The sequence below is a fragment of the Alnus glutinosa genome, chromosome 9 (assembly GCF_958979055.1).
Source record: "Alnus glutinosa chromosome 9, dhAlnGlut1.1, whole genome shotgun sequence".
NCBI lineage: Eukaryota > Viridiplantae > Streptophyta > Magnoliopsida > Fagales > Betulaceae > Alnus > Alnus glutinosa.
In genome coordinates, this window is record NC_084894.1 from 7817434 (window position 1) to 7833562 (window position 16129).

A 16129-nucleotide genomic window follows, 5' to 3' on the forward strand; every position below is an offset into this window, starting at 1 on the left:
ATTTGGTTTCCTAGAATCATGTAATTGCTGATATTCAACATTGTAATGATTGATTTATTTTCTATATAAGACAAGCAGTCTCACAAAGAGAGGCATTTTTTTTTTGATAAGTAAGAATTCATTAAAGAGCGCACAGGGGCGCAACCCTAGAGTCATTCAATCCAATTGACTGGTATCAGAGCCAAATTAGGGTTGTTCTAAGTCTTTTTTTTTCGGTCTTTTTCTGTGGGTAGCGGAAGAGGGTTGCTCTAGGGTTTTCGGGGTAGCAACAGTTTCTTTTGGTGGTGTTGACAATTCTGGTGGGTTCTAAACTGCTATTCGGCAGTTTCCTATAACTTGGGCTTGTAGAGTTGTAGGTGATCGGTGGTGCTGTCAGTGATTTCTGGTTCAGAGGTTATGTTCAGAGTTTGGCGTGATTCTGGTTCGGAGGTTATGTTCAGAGTTTGGTGTGATTCTGGTGCTGTCGGCGGCCGACTCTGGTGCGGTGAGCGTGGAGGTTTTGTGCTGAGTCTGGTTCGGAGGTTCTGTTCCGAATCTAGCCGAGTCTGATTCTATGCAATATTTTTATTTTCTGATTCAATTTTGTTTGGTTTCATCATGTCTTCTATTGATTCTTTTGGGGTGCGTTTTATTGGAAAAAATTACTTTGCTTGAGAATTCCAGTTTCGCTTATTTGTTACGGGGAAAGAACTATGGGGTCAGATTGATGGTAGTGATCCAGCTCCTATGAAGCCTAAGGAGTTGGCCAAGTGGAAGGTCAAGGATTCACATGGATTTTAGGGTCTGTTGATCCTCTTATTGTGCTCAATTTAAGGGCCTAATAAGACTGCGAAGTTTGTGGGAGTACTTGCTGAAGGTTTATCACCAAGATAATACCGCATGTTGATTTCAATAGGAATTTATTGTACTCAAGGCAATCTCTCCATTCAAGAGTATTTTTCTGGTTTTCAGAATTTATGGGGAGAATTTTCTAATGTGGTTTATGCGAAGGTACATGCTACATCTATTTCAGTTGTTCAGGATGTTCATAAACAGAGCAAAAGAGATCAATTTCTGATGAAATTACGCCCTGAATTTGAGGTTACTCACTCAAATTTAATGAATTGGGATCCTTCACCATCTTTGGATGTTTGTTTTGGAGAATTACTTCGCGAAGAGCATCGTCTTCTCACACAGGTTGCATTCCAGCAGGATGCCAACCCGAATCCCGTTGCCTATGTAGCCTACGGGAGTGGGAAGGGTAGGGATATGCGCAAGGTCCAATGTTTCAGCTGCAAGGAGTATGGTCATATTGCTGCTAACTGTGCAAAGAAAGTTTGCAACTACAATAAGAAACAAGGTCACTTTGTCAAAGAATGTCCCACTCGCCTCCAAATCGTCACGCTACCGCTTATCAGGCTACAGTGAACACTTCTTCTGCTCCAAGGTGTCCTCAGCTTCTTCGTCTGTAGCGGGATCCTCTAGCATTACCCCTAAGATGGTCCAACAGATGATTATGTGAGCATTTTCCGCCTTAAGGATTCAAGGTAATACTTCGCATAAGTCTTGGCTTATTGATTCTGTTGTATCCAATCATATGACCAAATCATCAAATACTTTGTACAATGTTCGTCCATATCATGTTTCATCCCAAATTCAAGTAGATAACGGGAGTCATTTAGCTATTAATGAAATAGGAGATATCAATCATTCATTCAAAGATGTTTATGTATCTCCTGGACTGTCTAATAATCTTATTTCAATTGGCTAGTTAATTGAGAAAAGTTGTGATGTCCATTTTTCTCGTGATGGTTGTCTTGTGCAGGATCAGGTGTCGGGAAAGATATTCGCAAAGGGGTCTAAAGTTGGCAGACTCTTTCTACTACAATTTTCTATTCATAGTAGTTTATCTTTGGCTTGTATGACAGTTAATACTCTGAGTGAAGTATGGCACAAACGTTTGGGCCATCCAAACTCTGTTATTCTGTCTCGTATGTTAAATTCTAGTTTGTTGGGCAATAAAGAACATGTTTCTAAACACTTGTCATTTGATTGTTCTGTATGCAAACTTGGTAGAGTAAGACTCTTTCGTTTCCTTCTCATGGTAGTCGTGCTGCAAAATGCTTTGATATTATGCATAGTGATGTGTGGGTCATTTCTCCTGTAATTTTTCATGCTCGATATAAATATTTTGTGACATTCATAGATGATTTCAGTCAATATACTTGGGTCTATTTTCTTCGGGCCAAATCTGAGGTCCTATTTGTTTTTCAAACCTTTGTCGCATATATTGGGAACCAATTTTCTATAAGTATTAAGATGTTGAGGTATGATTCTGGTGGAGAATACATGTCCCACGAGTTTCATGATTTCTTACATTCTAATGGAATTGTCTCTCAGCGTTCTTGTCCTTATACTCAGCAAAATGGGGTGGCAGAACGAAAAAACCGCCATCTCTTGGATGTTGTTCGCACCTTATTGCTTGAATCATCTGTTCCTTCTAAATTCTGAGTTGAAGCATTATCTACTGCAATTTACTTGATTAATAGACTGCCCTCTCAGGTCTTGAATTTTGATTCTCCTTATTATTGTTTGTACCATCAGCATCCTAGCTATCTTAATCTACATGCTTTTTGGATGTGTTTGCTTTGTTCATTTTACTTCCTCATGAACGTCACAAACTCTCTGCTTAGTCTGTTAAATGTGCCTTTATGGGTTATAGTATTTCCCACAAAGGTTATGGTTGCTATGATTCTTGTGCTGACAAATTTCGTATATCTCGTGATGTTGTTTCTTTGAGAATCAATGTTTGTTTTCTACATATGTTGAGTCGTTGCCTGAGATTAGTATTCTACCTTGTTTTGATGAATTGTCACCTCTTCCTGACCGGTTCAAATCCAGACTTGTGTATACTCAACGTCGACCAACTTTGCCCCTTCTCGAGACTGACCCTTCATCTAAAACTGTTCCGACCAGTTCTCCCATGGCTCCTGAGCCTCCTCAATGATCTACCTGGGTATCACGTCCACCTGATCGATATGGTGGTTACCACACTTCTTTTAACACTACTTTGTCGTCTATTTCCATTCTTACATGCTTTTCAAATGCTATTAAACATGAATGTTGGGGAAAAGCGATGGATGAGGAACTTCAAGCTCTCCAGAACAATCATACATGGGATGTGATTTCTCACCCCTCTACTTAAAGCCATTGGTTGTAAATGGGTTTTCTCGGTTAAGCTCCGCTTTGATGGGACTCTGAACAAATATAATAGCACTCACAGTGGATAATGTAAAATTCACTTTTGGCTAGAATAGATAATGAAAGTGCAAAAAATGTCCTCCATTGGCTTATCTATTCAAAAGCTAGAACAGATTTAGCCTCCAATGTAGAGTTGCACTGTTCACAGATCTATAATTATTTTATTGTTTTTTCTTTCACCTTTCAACTTATTAATAAAAAAGAATAAAGAAATAATATAGAGTTAATAATAGATAATCGGATGGATAGTGCCTTTTAAAATCCTTTAGATAAACTAGATAAAGTGGGTTTTGGTTAGTTATTTTAGATTGAGAAATAGACAAGACATTGGGAGTTGTCTAAGGCACATTTAGTTGCACTTGGGAACAGGCAAGAATATGGGATGGACTATGAGGAGACATTTGCTCCGGTGATGACTACAGTGCGTACAATTCTTTCTATTGCCGCCAACCAAGGCTGACCCTTTCGTCAGATGCATGTCAAAAATACTTTTCTTCATGGTGATCTCAAATAGGATATTTACATGACTCCTTCGGGATTGTTTTCTTCTCCGTCCTCCTCTGTGTGTAAGTTAAAGCAGTCTCTCTATGGCTTAAACCACGCTCCCCAAGCGTGGTTTGAAAAATTCAGGTCTACTTTGCTTCGCCTCTTCTTTGTTCAAAGCCAATATAACTCCTCTTTGTTTCTGTGCAAGACTCCGATTGGTCTCGTTCTTTTACTTGTATATGTGGATGATGTTGTCATTGTCAATGGACAACACATGCTGTCCATAATTGCTCTTTCCTTTGTCAGCTGTCCACAATCATGCACAGCAACACATGCTGTCCATAAAGTCAATGGACAACACATGCTGTCTCCATAATCATGCTGTCTCCATAATCATGTTGTCCATAATTGTTTATTATTTCATATTTTGTATAGTTGGTAGATAGAAGGCGTGAATGATGGGGGGGGACTTTATTTTTTGATGTATAGCATTCATGTAAAGTCTATATATATTAAACAGAACTCAAAGGCTAAGAACAGCCATTCACATGATATTTTGTCAATATTTTGTCATGGTATCAGAGCCCAATTACTAAATTTTTTTTGCTTCCTGATTTTTTTTTTTTCGGCTCTCGGCTTCTCGGTGTTTCTCGGTGGTTCTCGGTGATTCTCGGTGATTCTCGGTGGTTCTCGGCTTCTCGGTGGTTTCCTGGTGATTCTCGGTAGTTTCTTGGTTTCTCGGTGACTTCTTGGTTTCTCGGTGGTTCTCGGCCTCGATCTCTCGAAATCGTTTTCAACAGTGTGGGTTGTCCCTCTCAGTGGAGTTCTCGGCAGAATTTTTCATCTCGGCAGAGTCTCTGTTTCTCCTCTATGGATTCAGCTCCTGTGTGTGTTAAGTTTACCGGCCTCAACTATGCTACCTGGGCATTTCAGTTTGAGCTCTTTCTCAAGGGCAAGGCGCTTTGGGGTCATATTGATGGCACGGATGTTGAGTCATCGTCAACTTCTGAAAAATCTAAGGCTGACGGGTCTTCCCCGTCCTGGGCTGTACTTGATGCCCGTATCATGTCCTGGCTTCTTGGTTCAGTGGAGCCTCATATTGTTACTCACTTGCGGCCTCATCACACTGCTCAAGCTATGTGGGCTTATTTGAAGCAGGTTTATCATCAAGTTAATGATGCTCGTCGTTTTCAGTTGGAACATGAAATTGCCATGTTTCAGCATCATAGCCTTTCCATCCGAGATTATTACTCGGGGTTTTTGACTCTTTGGCACGAATATGCGGCCTTGGTTACTGCGAACGTTCCTGCTGCCGCGCTTTCTGCTATTCAAACTCTTCACGCCTCTACACAGCGTGATCAGTTTCTTATGAAACTTCGCCCTGAATATGAACCTGTTCGGTCCTCTTTACTGAATCGTTCTCCGGTTCCCTCTCTTGATGCTTGTTTTGGCGAATTACTTCGTGAAGAACAACGTCTTAGTACTCAAGTTCTTTTGGAGCAATCTCATGGCAGTTCTGGGGCTGCCACTGTGGCCTTCTCTGCCCAAGGCCGTGGACCATCTATGCATTCTCGATCGGTGCAGTGTTATTGCTGCAAGGGGTCTGGGCATGTTGCTGCTAATTGTCCTAAGAAATTCTGCTCTTATTGCAAGAAGAAGGGTCACATTATCAAGGAATGTCGCATTCGTCCCTCAAATCGTCCAGCCCAAGCATTTTGGACTTCAGTTCCTGCCATCCCTACTGCTGCTCCTGCCGCTCCTCCTGCACCAGATTTTTGCACTCCAGAAATGGTCCAACAGATTCTGATCTCAGCCTTATCTGCAATGGGGTTTCAAGGTAAACCTTCCCCTAAACTATGGTATGTGGACTCGGCCGCTTCTAACCACATGACTCCTACTCACACCGCTTTGCGCCATGTTGGGCCCTATGCTGGTAACTCTGTTATTCTGAGTATTGGGATGGCCCAAACGACGATGACACACCATACTAAGATCGGAAACATTATTACAAGCGAAAGACTTAATAGAAGAAACTGGAGACGAAACTGGAACAGGTAAAATTAGTGGAAACAAGCGCCCCACTTTAGGTCCCTTCGCGATCTGCTCCCCCGTTACCTGGTCCTGCACAACACAACCATCACTAGAAAATTTAACATCACAATTGTTTTCAACTAATTGGCCAACCGAAATAAGATTTGTGGAAAGCTGAGGAGCAAGAAACACATCAGTGAGCGTAGAAGAGGCATCTCTGACAGCAGCTATTGGCAGAGAACTGCCATTGGCAGTCTGAATAATAGAGTTACCAGCATAGGGCCCAACATGGCGCAAAGCGGTGTGAGTAGGAGTCATGTGGTTAGAAGCGGCCGAGTCCACATACCATAGTTTAGGGGAAGGTTTACCTTGAAACCCCATTGCAGATAAGGCTGAGATCAGAATCTGTTGGACCATTTCTGGAGTGCAAAAATCTGGTGCAGGAGGAGCGGCAGGAGCAGCAGTAGGGATGGCAGGAACTGAAGTCCAAAATGCTTGGGCTGGACGATTTGAGGGACGAATGCGACATTCCTTGATAATGTGACCCTTCTTCTTGCAATAAGAGCAGAATTTCTTAGGACAATTAGCAGCAACATGCCCAGACCCCTTGCAGCAATAACACTGCACCGATCGAGAATGCATAGATGGTCCACGGCCTTGGGCAGAGAAGGCCACAGTGGCAGCCCCAGAACTGCCATGAGATTGCTCCAAAAGAACTTGAGTACTAAGACGTTGTTCTTCACGAAGTAATTCGCCAAAACAAGCATCAAGAGAGGGAACCGGAGAACGATTCAGTAAAGAGGACCGAACAGGTTCATATTCAGGGCGAAGTTTCATAAGAAACTGATCACGCTGTGTAGAGGCGTGAAGAGTTTGAATAGCAGAAAGCGCGGCAGCAGGAACGTTCGCAGTAACCAAGGCCGCATATTCGTGCCAAAGAGTCAAAAACCCCGAGTAATAATCTCGGATGGAAAGGCTATGATGCTGAAACATGGCAATTTCATGTTCCAACTGAAAACGACGAGCATCATTAACTTGATGATAAACCTGCTTCAAATAAGCCCACATAGCTTGAGCAGTGTGATGAGGCCGCAAGTGAGTAACAATATGAGGCTCCACTGAACCAAGAAGCCAGGACATGATACGGGCATCAAGTACAGCCCAGGACGGGGAAGACCCGTCGGCCTTAGATTTTTCAGAAGTTGACGATGACTCAACATCCGTGCCATCAATATGACCCCAAAGCGCCTTGCCCTTGAGAAAGAGCTCAAACTGAAATGCCCAGGTAGCATAGTTGAGGCCGGTAAACTTAACACACACAGGAGCTGAATCCATAGAGGAGAAACAGAGACTCTGCCGAGATGAAAAATTCTGCCGAGAACTCCACTGAGAGGGACAACCCACACTGTTGAAAACGATTTCGAGAGACCGAGGCCGAGAACCACCGAGACACCAAGAAGCCACCGAGAAACCAAGAAGTCACCGAGAAACCAAGAAACTACCGAGAATCACCAGGAAACCACCGAGAAGCCGAGAACCACCGAGAATCACCGAGAATCACCGAGAACCACTTAGAATCACCGAGAATCACCGAGAACCACCGAGAAACCACCGAGAAGCCGAGAGCCGAAAAAAAAAAAAAAAAATCAGGAAGCAAAAAAAATTTAATAATTGGGCTCTGATACCATGACAAAATATTGACAAAATATCATGTGAATGGCTGTTCTTAGCCTTTGAGTTCTGTTTAATATATATAGACTTTACATGAATGCTATACATCGAAAAATAAAGTCCTCCCCCATCATTCACGCCTTCTATCTACCAACTATACAAAATATGAAATAATAAACAATTATGGACAACATGATTATGGAGACAGCATGATTATGGAGACAGCATGTGTTGTCCATTGACTTTATGGACAGCATGTGTTGCTGTGCATGATTGTGGACAGCTGTGCTGTCCATTGACAAAGGAAAGAGCAATTATGGACAGCATGTGTTGTCCATTACATGGTATCAGAGCTAATAGGCTAACGCCAATTATTAGATTCTGGGTTAAGTCATTTTCTTCCTTTATATTTTTTTTTTTTTGTAATTTATTTACTTTTCTTTAGTTCTTTTATTTTTATTTTTCTTTTGTTTTGGTTCAGATTGTTTTACAATCATGAAACCCTCATTTTCTTTTATTTTTCTGTAATTTCTTTTATTTATTTCTTTTTTTGGATTTTTTTTTAGTACTGTATTGCCCATGTCTCTTTGAGTCATGGCTTCTTTCTCTCTCTTGCTGTCCTCTTATCTTTTCTCTCATTAAAAAAAAAAAAAAAAAAAAAAAAAAAATACAGAAGCCAGTCTCTGGTCTTTTCTTTTCTCTCTTCTGTGTCTTCTCTCTTTTCCTTGTTTTCTAAGCTGCCAGATCTCTTTTCCTTGTTTTCTATTCTTCTTTCCTCCTTTGTTACCTTCTTTCTTCATTATCTCATCTGCAGCAGCTACCGTCCTCATTCTCCTCCCCTGTGTTTCACGTCCTGCTGATGACCCAACCAGAAAAGTCCCTCCAAACTCTTCATCTCTTCTCTGTAAAGCAGTAAAAGCTGTAGTACTAAAACCCTCTCTCATTCTTCTCCTTCTCTCAAAATCTTAGGATTATCACACATCTTCTCCCTTTAGAAAAAAAAAAAAAAAAATCAAAATCAAAAGAGGCCAAGTTGCCCATATTATTCTTGCCCATAGTTGGCTCATTCTCTTTTGGCCCATAGTTGGCCCCATCTCTCTTTTCTTTTGGCATTTGAGGTACTCTTTAAAACCCATGCCTTATTTAGCCCATTGGTGGCTCACTTCTTTTTGGCCCATAGTTGGCCCCATCTTTCTTCTCCTTTCACTCTGTTGGCCCTTTGTTGGCCCATTATTTGTATTTGGCCTTTGCGGTATTGTTTCAAACCCAGGCTCATTTCAGCCCATTGTTGGCTTTCATAGTTGGCCCATAGTTGGCCTATTATTTGTAATTTGGCTTTCATGCTTGATGATATTGTGATCACTGGTTCCGATTCTATTTTACTTGACCAGCTCAAAACTCATCTCTCGGGGTCCTTTCATATGAAAGATCTTGGTTCTCTCACATATTTTCTTGGTCTTGAGGTGCATCGTGGTCTCTCCGGCATTTCTCTTAATCAACATAAGTATGCTAGTGACTTGGTGGCAACAGCTGGTCTTCAAGAGGCTCCTTCCGTCGATACTCCCATGGAATTAAATGTCAAGCTTCGCAAAGAGGAGGGTGACTTACTTGCTGATCCCAGCCTGTACCGGCAGTTGGTGGGAAGCCTTGTTTATCTCACCATTACTAGACCGGATATTTCCTTTGCTGTTCAGCAAGTCAGCCAGTTTCTTCAGGCTCCTCGTCATCTACATTTGACTGCTGTCCGAAGAATTATACGCTATGTTCGCGGTACTTCTACCCGTGGTTTATTCTTTCCAGCCGGCAATTCTCCTCGTCTTGCCGCTTATAGTGATGCTGATTGGGCTGGTTGTGCGGATACTCGTCGCTCTATCACTGGTTGGTGTGTGTTCTTAGGTGATGCCTTGATCTCCTGGAAAAGTAAGAAGCAAGACAGGGTCTCTAAGTCATCTACGGAATCTGAGTACCGCGCTATGTCTCTTGCTTGCTCAGAAATTATTTGGCTTCGTGGTTTGCTTGCTGAATTAGGTTTTATTGAAACTGACCCTACTCCACTACATGCCGATAATACCAGTGCTATTCAGATCACGGACAATCCTGTCTATCATGAGCGCACCAAGCATATTGAAGTGGACTGTCACTCTATCCAGGAAGCCTTTGAAGCTAAGATTATCACTCTTCCACATATTTCCACTGATCTCCAAATTGCGGATATTTTCACCAAGGCGCTCACTCGTCATCGACATGGCTTTCTAAGTGGCAAATTGATGCTTGTTGATCACCCTGCATCAATTTGAGGGGGGCTGTCAATGGACAACACATGCTGTCCATAATTGCTCTTTCCTTTGTCAATGGACAGCACAGCTGTCCACAATCATGCACAGCAACACATGCTGTCCATAAAGTCAATGGACAACACATGCTGTCTCCATAATCATGTTGTCCATAATTGTTTATTATTTCATATTTTGTATGGTTGGTAGATAGAAGGCGTGAATGATGGGGGGGGACTTTATTTTTCGATGTATGGCATTCATGTAAAGTCTATATATATTAAACAGAACTCAAAGGCTAAGAACAGCCATTCACATGATATTTTGTCAATATTTTGTCAGTCATTACTGGCACTAACTCCAACTTGATTGCCTCACCCTTAAGCAGAATCTTCAGGCTTTTTTTCATATGAAAGATATGTTCTTATGTATTTTTTGGGTTTGGAAGTGCACACAGATTCTTTAGGTATATTCTTGAATCAACACAAATATACCCAGGATTTGATTAGCCTGGCTGGTCTTCAGGATTCGCCTTCGGTGGATACTCCTATGGAGGTCAATGTGAAATATCGAAGTGAGGAGGGTGACCTACTTCCTGATCCCACTGTGTTCCGACAATTGGAAGGGAGCTTGAACTATTTAACTATATTACTCGGCCTGATATTGCCTTTAATCTCTTGGGAAAGTAAGAAACAAGCTCGCGTTTCTAAATCCTCTACTGCATCCGAATACCGGGCAATATCTGCTGCTTGTTCTGTGATTGTCTGGCTTCACGGGCTTCTGGCTGAGCTTAGTTTTTTTCAATCTGATTCTACTCCTCTTCATGCTGATAATACTAGTGTCATTCAAATAGTTGCATCCTGTTTACCATGAGCGTACCAAGCATATTGAAGTAGACTGTCATTCTATTCGAGAAGCCGTGGACACTCATGTTATCTCTCTTCCTCATGTTTCTTGTGGGCAAATTGATGCTTCTTGATTGACCAGCATCAATTTGATGGGGGGTCTTAGACAGATACAGCTAGCATATATTTGATTCAGCACATATATTTATTTAGCCTTAATTATAGTTGTAGATATTCGATAATTATAGTTGCCTTATTTGGTTTCCTATAATCATGTAATTGCTGATATTCAATATTGTAATGATTGATTTATATATAAGACGAGCACTTTCACAAAGAGAGACATTGACAATTATATTTGTTGGTAGGCAAAACATGCAAAAAAGAAGAAAAAAACAATATTCTTCAATTCATTTAAATCCGAAGAAATTAATGAAGTTGAATATTGTCTTTAACAAAACTGAGACTTCAACGTCTACTATGTAATCATGACAACTCTCATATTTTTTCTTAATACAATCATAATCACTTTTTTTCTTTTTCTTTTTCTTTTTTCTATTTTTTCCTTCTTTTTGTTAGGATTTTAGTGTTGGTTAATTTGGTGTCCAAAATGTTAGCAAAATTGACAATTGGATATGTGCTGGCCTAGTCTATTAAGGCAGCCTACCAACATGCAAAAAAGAAGAAAAAAATAATATTCTTCAATTCATTTAAATCCGATGAAATTAACGAAGTTGAATATTGTCTTTAACAAAACTAAGACTTCAACGTCTAGTATGTAATCATGACAACTCTCATATTTTTTCTTAATACAATCACAGTCACTTTTTTCCTTCCTTTTTTTTTTTTCTATTTTTTTCTTCTTTTTGTTAAGATTTTACTGTTGGCTAATTCGGTGTCCAAAATGTTAGCAGAATTGACAATTGGATATGTGTTGGCCTAGTCTATTAAGGCAACATATATTCTACCTTATTTAGTCTAGCTATATATAGAAGAATATATTGTATATAGGCATGTAATTGATAGGTGTTTACTTTTACCTTGCATAGTCCGATGTAATGGCTAATTTTCAGCCTTGTAATTAGCCCGACAGTTTCTATATAAAGTGAGAAACTCTCACAAGGAGAGACATTTAGAACAAAATCCTTTTTGACATGTCATACAATTTTATCCTTTTTTATTATATTTTTGTCGCAATTCTAGTTTGGGTTTGTGGCTGTCGGATTTTTTTTTTTTTTATTTGTCTCAATTCTAGTGTTGTTGGGCTGTCTCAATTTTGGTTTGGGTGTGTGATTGTCGGCATTTTTCTAGTGTTGTTGGGCTGTCGCAATTCTGGTCCAGTGCTGTTGTGATTTCTCTACTCTATCATTTTTTTTTTTTTTTTTGCGGTTATTGTGTGAGGAGAAAATTTTGTTGTTCGCTCTAATGGCAAGAACTATGCTAGTTGGGAATTCCAGTTCAGGATGTTTGTGAAAGGGAATGAGTTATGGGGTCATTTGGATGGGTCTTCTACGGCTCTAACTTAGTTCATGGGAAGCCAGGGATGCCAAAATTGCTTCCTGGCTACTCAGCTCTGTTGAACCTCATATGGTCAACAATCTTCGCGGTTTCACTATTGTTAAGACTATGTGGGATTACCTTCAGCAAAATTATTATCCAGATAATTCTGCTCGAAAGTTTCAAATGGAGTTAGACATCGGAAACTATCGTCAGGTTCTCTTAATTTAAAGAGTGCTTATTCTAGGTTGGTGCATTCTTAGGTTCCCAAAGAAGCTTTAGCAGCACTACAAGCGGTTCTCTCTGAGAGCCAGCAGGATCAATTCTTGATGAAGCTCCAACCCGGGTTTAAAAGTGCACGAGCTGGGTTAATCAATCGCACACATGTCACATCTTTGGAGGTTTACTTGAGTGAACTCCTGCGTGAAGAACAACGTCTCGCCTCACAACTTGGCCTTGCTCAAGACGCTGGTGGTTTTGAGATGGTTAATGTGGCATACGACAATCCAGATCTCCACCACAGTATTATAGTTGCAAGAAAATTAGCCACATTGCAAAACATTGCAGCAAGAAATTCTGCAATTATTGCAAGGAGGAGGGTCATATCATTAAGGATTGTTATGTATGCCCTCAAAATCGATCTGCTCTTGCCTTTCATACTGCTATTCAGTCCACCTTTATGCCTACATCTTCTGCTCAACCCGCTGTTCCGGGTTCTTCCAACATTACTCCCAAGCAGGTTCAATAAATGATTATTTCCGCCCTTTCTGCTCTTGGTCTCCAAAGTAAGAAAAATCTCCTTACTTCTCCTTGGTTAATTGACTCTACGGCTTCCAATCACATGACTGGCAGTCTAGCAGCTTTACATGATGTTCGTAAGTATGATAGTGAGCAGCACATTCAAATCGCCGATGGCAGTACTCTTCCTATTATTGCAGTTGGAAATCTGGGGTCTTCCTTTACTAATGTTTTCGTGTCTCCTGATTTATTTGCCAATCTCATTTCTGTTGGACAATTAGTAGAAAAAAATTGTTCTCTTCATTTTGATCGTTCTAGTTGTTGTGTGCTTCAAGCGTCAGGACAGGAGATAGCGAAGGGGCTTAAAGTGCGATGTATTTTTCCTCTTCAATCGTTTTCCGTTTCTCATTCAATTTCTGTTGGTTGTTCTGCTATTGCTAATAATAATAGCATCCATTTTTTGCATAAGAATTAGGTCATCCCAACTCTGTAATTTTGACACATCTTATGAAAACATAGTTATTTGAGTAATACAAATGCGTTCTCTTCCTTCTCTTTTGATTGTGCCCCCTTGTAAACTTGAAAAAAACAAATTTTTACCTTTTCCTTTGCAAGGCAGTCGTGCTTCTACGTGTTTTAAGATTATTCATTCTCATGTTTGGGGTATGAGTCATGTTCTTTCTCATGCTCAATACAGGTATTTTGTGACATTTATTGACTATTACAGTCGTTTCACTTGGGTCTATTTTCTTCATTCTAAAGCTGATGTGTTTTCAACCTTCCAAACTTTTGTTGCCTATGTAGAAACCCAATTTTCTACCTGATCTTACGCTCAGATTCTGGGGGAGAATACATGTCTCATGCTTTTTAATCTTTTCTCCAACAAAAGGGTATTCTCTCTCAACATTCATGTCCTTACACAATGACGTCACCGAGCGTAAGAATAGACATCTTTTAGATGTTGTTCGTACCTTGATGCTTGAATGTTCTGTCCCTCCTAGATATTCGATTATCTTATCTATGACTGTATATTCGATTAATCGTCTGCCTTCTCCTACCTTGCATCTTGATTCTCCATATTCTCATTTGTTTGGTGTTCCTCCTTATTATAATTCTCTGTATGTTTTTGGTTGTGTTTGTTTTGTTCAATTACCTCACATTAAACATCACAAGCTTGCTGCTTAATCTGTTCAGTGTGTTTTTCTTAGCTATAGAAACTCTCATAAAGAGTTTGTGTGTTATGGTGGGGATGCTAACAAGCTTCGTATTTCTCGCAATGTGATCTTTTTTGAAAATCAATATTTCTTTATGTCTCGTACTAATCCTCTTCCTTCCTCTAAACCGCCATCTGATCCTGTCTTGCATGAGCCCCACCAGTCTACAAGGGTTTCCTGGCCCCTGGATTGATATGATTTTTATTCTTCCGCTCTTCAGGCTACTCTTGATACTAATTCTGTGACCAAGTCTTATTCTCAAACTTGTTGGCACCAAGCGATGCAAGATGAACTTCAGGCTCTATCGAATATATAGTCGTAAGACATAAAGCTTGTCTGGTGGCACTCGGGAATCGGCAGGAGTATGGGTTTGATTATGAGGAAACATTTACGCTCTTGTGGCCAAATGACTATTGTCCGCACTGTTATGGCTATTGCTGTTTCGAAAGGATGGTCGCTTCGCTAGATGAATGTGAAGAATGCGTTTTTACATGGTGATCTGAAGGAAGAAATATTTATGTTTCCTCCTCCTAGCTTGTTTCCTTCCTCTTCTGTTGAGGTTTGTCGCTTGAAGCGGTCTCTGTATGGTTTGAAGCAGGCACCGCAAGTATGGTTTGAGAAGTTTTGTACTACTCTACTAGATTTCACTTTTACTCAGAGTCAGTATGACTCCTCTCTCTTCTTTTGCAAGACTGCCCTTGGGGATTGGGATCGTTATACTTCTTGTGAATGTCGATGATATTGTGATTACCGGATATGATCTCCAGTTAATTGAGCTTCGTTTCATATGAAAGATCTTGGTCCACTACAGTATTTTCTTGGACTTGAGGTTCAACATTGTCCGAATGGCACGCTCTTACATCAACATAAGTATACTCAAGAACTTCTTTCTTTAGCCGTCCTTCAAGACGGTAATTCGGTTCTTAAACCTTTGGAGATCAATTTGAAGTTGCATCAGGCGGGTGGTGATTCCTTATCTGATCACCAATTGGTGGGCAGTTTGAATTATCTGACCATTACTCAACCTTATATCTCGGTTGTTGTTCATCAGGTTAGTCAGTTTATGCAGGCTCCGTGCCAGACACATTTGGCCGTTGTCCGTAGTCTTCATCGATATCTCAAAGGGACATCTAGTAGCGACTTGTTTTTTCCTTCAGGGAATTTTTTACAGTTGTAAGGATGCCGACTGGGCTGGTTGTGCGGATACTCATCGTTCTGTTACGAGTTGGTGTATGTTCCTTGGCGATGCCCTCATTTCTTGGAAGAGTAAGAAAGAGGCTCATGTCTCGAAGTCATCCACCGAGTCTGAGTATCGGGCTATGTCATCTGCCTTTTCTAAATGGCTTTGAGGGTTGCTAGGCGAACTTAGTGTTCCGCAGATTACTCCTACTCCTCTTCATGCTAATAATACAAGTGCTATTCAGATTGCTACCAATCCCTTTTTCATGAGCGCACCAAACATATTGAAGTGGATTGTCATTCCATTCATGAAGCCTTTGCTCGCCATGAGATTATTCTTCCACACATTTCCATTGAACATCAAACCACTGAAATCTTCACCAAGGCTCTCTCTCGTCCTCGCCATCAGTTCCTGATTGCCAAATTGATGCTTCTCGATCGCCTAGCATCAATTCAATGGGGGATGTTAGCAGAATTGATAGTTGGATATGTGTTGGCCTAGTCTATTAAGGCAACATATATTCTACCTTGTTTAGTCTAGCTATATATAGAAGAGTATATTGTATATAGTCCTGTTATTGATAGGCGTTTATTCTTACCTTGCATAGTCCGATGTAATGGCTGATTTTCAGCCTTGTAATTAGTCCGACAGTTTCTATATAAAGTGAGGAACTCTCACAAGGAGAAACATTCAGAACAAAACCCTTTTTGACACCAAACACTTTGGTGTAATTTGTTTTTAAATTAGACAAAAGTGTACCAAGGATTTTTCATATGGTTCAAATTTGTGTTCTCAATTCGAACTAAGAATTTACCAGTTCAAACTAAACAGTGTGAGGAGCAATTTCAAGTTAGGTAGAACATGTCGTTTCAAGCTCCATTCTAAGTCAGTTCGAACTGACAATGTTTCAAGGACTCTGAAGCTTTTTCTCAGAGATTACCATTCCAAGTTTTG

General features: G+C 40.4%; 1 protein-coding gene across 1 annotated transcript in view; it reads right to left on the minus strand.

Moving 5' to 3' along the window:
- Nucleotides 1-16129, minus strand: part of LOC133877246 (probable 2-carboxy-D-arabinitol-1-phosphatase) — a 32668-nt gene that overhangs the window by 1623 nt on the left and 14916 nt on the right. The window lies entirely within an intron of this gene.